This window comes from Passer montanus, unplaced genomic scaffold (assembly GCF_014805655.1).
Source record: "Passer montanus isolate IOZ18808 unplaced genomic scaffold, ASM1480565v1 scaffold2, whole genome shotgun sequence".
NCBI lineage: Eukaryota > Metazoa > Chordata > Aves > Passeriformes > Passeridae > Passer > Passer montanus.
This window is the reverse complement of record NW_024366591.1, coordinates 20,529,194-20,535,979: the sequence shown is the minus strand read 5'-3', so window position 1 is coordinate 20,535,979 and position 6,786 is coordinate 20,529,194.

Here is a 6,786-nt window from a genome sequence, read left to right as displayed (position 1 = left end):
ACAAAGAAATTAACAAACTAGACAATTCAGTAAATTTCAACTTCCAAACCTCAGCAGAACTGTAGACATAAAGGGACAAAGAGGATTTTTCTGGGAGAAGTTCATGTTATCATAACATACCTGCTAGTCTGAGAATAATTTCAAGGTGCTATTAAGTAAACCATGCATCCATCACAGAACTCAATTTACACATCAATAAAACATCTTAGGCTTGCATTACAATTTGGAAGCATAGAGTAATACAATCATGGAATGGTTTGGTCTGAAGGGATCTTAAAGACCATTTAGTCCCAACAGCCCTGCCATGGACTGGGACACCTTCCACTAGACCAGGGTGCTCAAAACCCTATCCAGCCTGGCCTTGACACAGTCGGAGTTGGGGCATCCATGGCTTCTCTGAGCAACCTGCTCCAGTGCCTTATCACCTTCATAGTAAAGAATTCCTTCCTAACATCTAATCGAAACCTATCACTTTTCAGTTTTAAGCCATTCCCCATTGTCCTACCGCTACAGTTCCTGATGAAGTGTCCTTCTTCAGTTTCCCTGAAGCTCCCCTTCAGATACCAAGTGGCTGCTGTGGGGTCTTCAGCGAACACTGTCTTCTCCTAGAGAGTCAACAATGACTCCTACAACAGAAGGAGAGATGCTCATGTGGGTTTTTCCTGGGTTTTTTGCAAGATCTGATTTCTTGGATGTGATTGCAGACAATCCTCAAATTTGGGGTGTGCATAATCCAATGCAGTATTCTGTGACCCAGGAAGTATTACCATAATGTTCTTAAGTAAATCACAGAACAAAAGAATTATCTCTTGATAATTTGAGAGAATGGTACTGTGCAAGTCCCTTCCAACTCAGCATATTATATGATTCTATGTTTCTAAGATTATTTTTTTTCTTTGAATATATTGACTGGCCCATAGATTTTATTCTGAGAAAGATAACTGAAAGAGAAAAATGTGGTCTACTAATTGAAAGATACCTGCTCAGCTCACTGAAGATGTTTCTCTAAACACTGTGATAGGCTTTTGTTCCTTATAGAATACTTCTACTCAGACTCTGCATTTACAGTGAGGATTTCTTTCTCAGTCATGCAAGTGTGTTTTCTAAACACCCTGGAACTGAGCACAAACTAAAGATGGAGACAACAGGACAAGTGCAAGTCCTTCACCTGGGAAGGAAGAGCTCCTTGCAGTTATGCCAGTTGGGCTTGACTGAGGAGAGCAGCACTGCTGGCAGGACGTAAGGTGTGTTGGCAGACACAGAGTGAGCAGGAGCCAGCAGTGTGCCTTGGCAGCAAAGAGGAACAACAATATTCTTGGCTGTGTGACTAGAAGAGATGGATGCTTTACACAGCATTCCTTGTAGTGTTTCTACAGTACTGCATTCAATTTTGTGCTTCCCAATACAGGAAAAACATAAATAAACTAGGGTGGAGTTAGTGGAGGACCACCAAGATGGTGAGGGATTGGAGCACTCACCCTGTGAGGACAAACTGAGAAAGCAAGGCTGGTTCAGCCGGCAACTGAGGTTGTTCCTTTCCTTTTTGTGGTTCTTTTCTGCAGCTCCCCTGCACCTCTGGGAAAATAAGTGAGAAGATGGAGCAAGGCTCTTTGCATCAGGAGGGTGAGACATAATGGGCAGAGATAAGACTGAGCAACCTGGTAAGCACACAGCTGACCCTGCCTTGAGCAGGAGGTCGGGCTGAATGCCCACATCTCAGTGTCCCTTCCTGATGAATTTGTCTTGTGATTCTATCCATTCTCAGAAAAGAAGCTGAAGAGTAGAAAAGAACAGCTAACATGAGTTACCAATATTTTGTTGTTACCAAAGCAGCAGAATCATCCTGGCATCGATAAACTGGAGCAGACTTGTGAGACCCTTGCAAAAAGGTAGGGAATAGTCTGCCCTTTGCTTCAATCATGAGAAGGAATAACATTAAATTGTAGCAACAGATTCCATTGCCATGTGTTCTTCCTTTCAAATGATATTTCTTACTCATTCACTCTTCTGAAGTATATATGAAGTCTCAGAAATTTATAGATTTCTGTCTCTATTTGCATTATCTTTCTAGTATTTTCTGTCCTGCTTGCACCTTTATGTACTTGAGATAAATAATAATCATAATAATCATAACAATAATAAAGGACCTGCTTCTTATTTTACTCTAAAACATTGGGGATGTGATAAAGGGTAGTAAAGAAAAAAAGGGAATCTGAAAGACAAAATTCAAGCCTTGGTTTTAATTTTACCTTGGAACTGAGAGAATATGCTTTAAATAATATCAAAATTGCCTATAAAATTAGTTACATCAAGATAGACATTTGGATTATATTTAACATAATAACAAAAAAATGAGGAGGAAGAAAATTAGCTGTGGCTCATCAGAAGAACAGTTCTTTCTTACAAAATCAAGCATTGCAGCTCCTAGGTTCAGGATCACTCACGAAATAAAGTCATGCACTTCAAGAGGTTTACCTCAAAAATGTGGATTTTATCACTTATGTCTGATATGCAGTCAGTCTACGCTGGATTCTACCAGACCAGAGACATTTAATAGGTGCTATTACTATTCTAGTCAACTTTTAAGATCATTCTCAGGCCAGATTTGTATTTCTGGAAAACAGAAGAACGAGACATAATGTCGGTAGAGAAAAAACTACTCTTAGTAAATGAGCATTTTATGGAAATCAGGAAGATTTGCACTTATGAACTAATCTTACTTATCCTTTACTTCACATAAAAATTTGATGAAAACCACTTTTAGACATAGTTGTTCTTGACAAAGTTCTTAAAGGATTTATCAACAGCTTTGCAACATTTAGTTACAATTAGAAGGTCCACAAATCACAAAATTATAATTGGCCAATGTCTTTTTTCAGTTATCTGAAAGAAAAAAGTGAAGAGTTAAGTGTTCTTCCAGTAAAATCATTTTCTTGAAGACATATGAGGAAGTATCTCCATGGAGATCCCCACAAACCATGGAGCAATATTTCTTATAATCTCCCTCAATATCAATGGGGTACAACATAGATAATCAGAATATCTGGGGTTTTTTTAAGGTTAGGCTCCAGAAAGGTTCAGGTCCAAATTCAGCGAAAATAGTCATAGAACCTTAGACATCTAACACAGAGTGCAGAATTAATGCAATTTGAAGTTTAAACAACTTTGCAGAAAAAAAGAAAACAAAAACCAAAACCAGAACGAAGCAAACAAAAAACCAAACCAAATCAAACAACCCCCTCCCCCCCGCCCCCACCCCTCCAAGCCAAAGAAACAAAACCAAGAAAATCAAATTAAAACCAACAAAAAACTCCTCTGGAAATATTTATACAGTTGCATATGAAACCACTCTTTGGAGATTTTTCTTTCTCCATTCCCACCATGCTGCCTGCACCAGGAAGGGGATGTGGCTGTTCAGGATAGCAGAAAACTGGTTCCAGTGCCTTCCTGACCCCTTCAAATTTCCTGAGATTTACCAGTCAATATCACATCCCATTACAACTATTTTCCTGAAAGCCAGACCACCTGCTCTCTTAAAGAAAATGTGAGGGCACATCTGGTGGGCAGAAGAAAGGTGTCTCTGAGGTCTCAGGTAGATGTACCACAGGTAAGTCAGAACTAGAAAAAGAAACCTTTGTTCCACCACAGACAACCTAGAGAAAAGGAGCAGAGAGACAGATGCCATGTTGCAGTGGAAGTTCTCCCTCTTTATTGTTCTTTTGTATTTTCTACTACATAATTAAGCAACAGACAATCATCGTCTGGCAAATGCTCACACAGGCAGTCTAAACAGTTAATTTCTGTGCATTTCTGACTTTTAGAACTTGCTTTGCAATCACCTCTGCATGTAAAATGCCATTGTCTGTGTATTTGCTGCTGGTAGCATGAAGCAAGCAAAGATCATTGCCAGCTTTATGCATACTACTACAGATCAGTCTGGAACTATAATAAAGTCTGGTTTTTGCTCCTTAACACTGGCCTTTTGTTGACTTTCTGTCTAATATTCTACCAAATAAACAAATCATGTATAATTTAAAAGGGCTAAAGAAGAATGTCACCTTATATACAACAAATTTTTATTTTAAAAATAAAAATTATGATGAAAACAAAAAAAAACAAAACAAAAACACCACCATGACCATGCTTTATGATACAAGTCCTAAATTCCCATTCACTTCTTCATAAGGAATGAGAAAAAAACAGGATTTCTTTTTTTTTTCCTAATTGCTCTAAGTTGTGGTATATAAAAATTGCACAACTGCATCTGAATGTCTTCTTTAATTGTAATTTGTAATGAAACCCTTTATGCTTCCTACATTGTCCTCTGTCTCAACAATATTAAATTCCAATTTGTTGACATCTGGTCCAGTCCAAATCAAATCAAAGACATTTGACATTGCAGAACTGTATTCAGCAAGCTTTCAGACAAACAGCAGAGGTTGCACAGAATTTGTTACACACCACAACAGATCTCCTTCATCCTCAATACAACTGAAAAACATTGTGAGAATCAAATACTAGAAAAGAAAGAATGAAGAATTAAAAAGAGATGTCTTGTTCTTTCCAATTTTAGGCAACCATAAACTAGAATAATTCCACTGAAGTCTGCAGAATACTACTGTGAAAAAAATAGAGAAATTACATTTTCTCACCTTGAACAAAAGCTGTTTGATTTTAAATAATTGGATGACTTTTCTGTATTCACAAATGCAGCATTTTAGTTCCCTTGTAATAAAGATATAAACAAGCTTTCTCTAACCTTCATCTCCCTCCACAAAAACTGTCTACTTGAAATTTTGGCATATGTAATGAATAAAACTTTTCTTAGGAAAACGGAAGCAGAGGTCAGTAAAGCAAGTGAAAGAAATGCAGTAGGAAAGATAATTGTACTGCAAGGCCTAGGAAGTGAAGTATCTGGGTGGCATTAATTATTTCATTCCTTCCAGTGCAGAGCTCATCAGGTAAAATGTCTGTTGTGATTTCAGAAATGCAATGTGTCCTCTTGACTCTACAGCCCCTTAGGCTATCTGTGTCCACATCAACCAGAGCACCATTTGGAGCCATGCTGATCCATTCTGCTCCCTTGCTGCATCCCTTGGGTTAGGCCTTGGAAGGAAATCAAGCATCCTAAGCTTTCCTAAGACAATTAGAGAAATTCAATAGGCAGCATCCAAGGGTTGAAGTGAGAGATGTTTTCTCAGAATATCACTATACAATTCACATGTATTTTGAGTTAATTTGTCATTATACCCTAGCTAGTGACCACAGCACTTCCCTCTGAAAGATAATTTTTGGTCTATGAGGTTACATTAGATCACAATAAAAAAGAAGTTTGCTTTGGGATTTTATTCATTGAAGATTCTTGTGTTAAATAATTAGCTTAGTAAATGTAAAGACTTCCCTGAGATGATAATAATGAAAACTTCAGACTAGCACTAAATACTGTCAACAGAAAATCTTCCATCCAAAGTGTGTCCTTCCAAAGGTCAAAAACTGCTTATCAACATGTTGTAACAAAACATGAGCACAGCACCCTCGATCAGACATAGCTTGATGATTGACCTCCGCCATCTCTCCTTTAAACAATGTGTCAGTTTTACCATCAAAAACAACTTACAGGAGGGTGTTAATGTCCTCCCCCAGCTCCTGCAGCAGCAACTGCAGCAAAGTGTGGGATCAGGTTGGGGAGGAAAGATGAAGACAGAAATAAGCTGGTAGGCACTTCCAACAGCCACTTAGCAAAGTTAGATATAATGTTGTGTTGGTTTATAATTATTTCTACAAAAACGAAATATGAAGGATAGAAAATTTCCAAATCAAATGACCAAATCAAAAAGGTTTGAGGAGAAGAGTGGAAAAAGCCCTGTTCTGGAGACTCTGCAATACTGAGGTGCCATGTGTCCAAGCTGTGAAACAGCCCTGTATACCTCAGGCCTATTAAAGTGCAGTTTCTCTTCTCTGGCCTCAATTCCTAAACCTGAAATAAGCAAAGAAACATAACACAGACATACCTAGCAAGAAGTGTTTCATGAGAGGCTCCTAATGGCAGTAAGTCACCCGAGATGGTTCCATGGGCTCTGAACATCCATAGGCACCCGCTGGCTGAAGGCCTGTGTCAGTAGCAGAGCCTGTCCTCAGTCTATTTGCAATACAAAAGAGTGTAGATATGATTCAGTGTCATGCACCTCCCCACTCCCTCTCTCTAGTTGAAGAAAGAAGCTCATCCTGTACTCCTCCACCTTCCTCTCCACCTCCAGCTGTTTTGAAAGAGCTGCCTGTCATATTTAAAGCAGACCCCACCATACAGTGAATAACAGCATCTAATAAAGTTCTGGGGCACCAAATCTCTCTGCTTTCCCTGAACCCCTGAGGCTACTTAGAGCTTCTCATCTTGCCTGTGGCAGAAGGGTGAGTGACCCAGCCAAAACACCCAGCTGTTGAGTCACAAGTAAAGGAAAAGTAGCCACTTCTTGCATGTACTCCAGGTGAGACCCATATACCAATGTCAACCTCCTGTAGAAATTGCCTTTGCTCCTCCAGTCTCTGGAGGGTGTTACTGCCATGAGAGCAAAAGTGGAATACAAAAAGAAAGCAGTCATGACAGCCAACTTTTCCTCCCCAGCCTCCAGGCTTCTATGTTGGGCAGAATGGGCAAAGCCCCTGCTTCTCCACTATAACAGTTCCCCATAGCAGTGGGGAAGAGAATGGCTGGAAGCATAGCAGCTGCTGCAGCCTTCTGGAGTCAGCTCTGAGTCACCACACAATCACAGCACATCATTATCACCA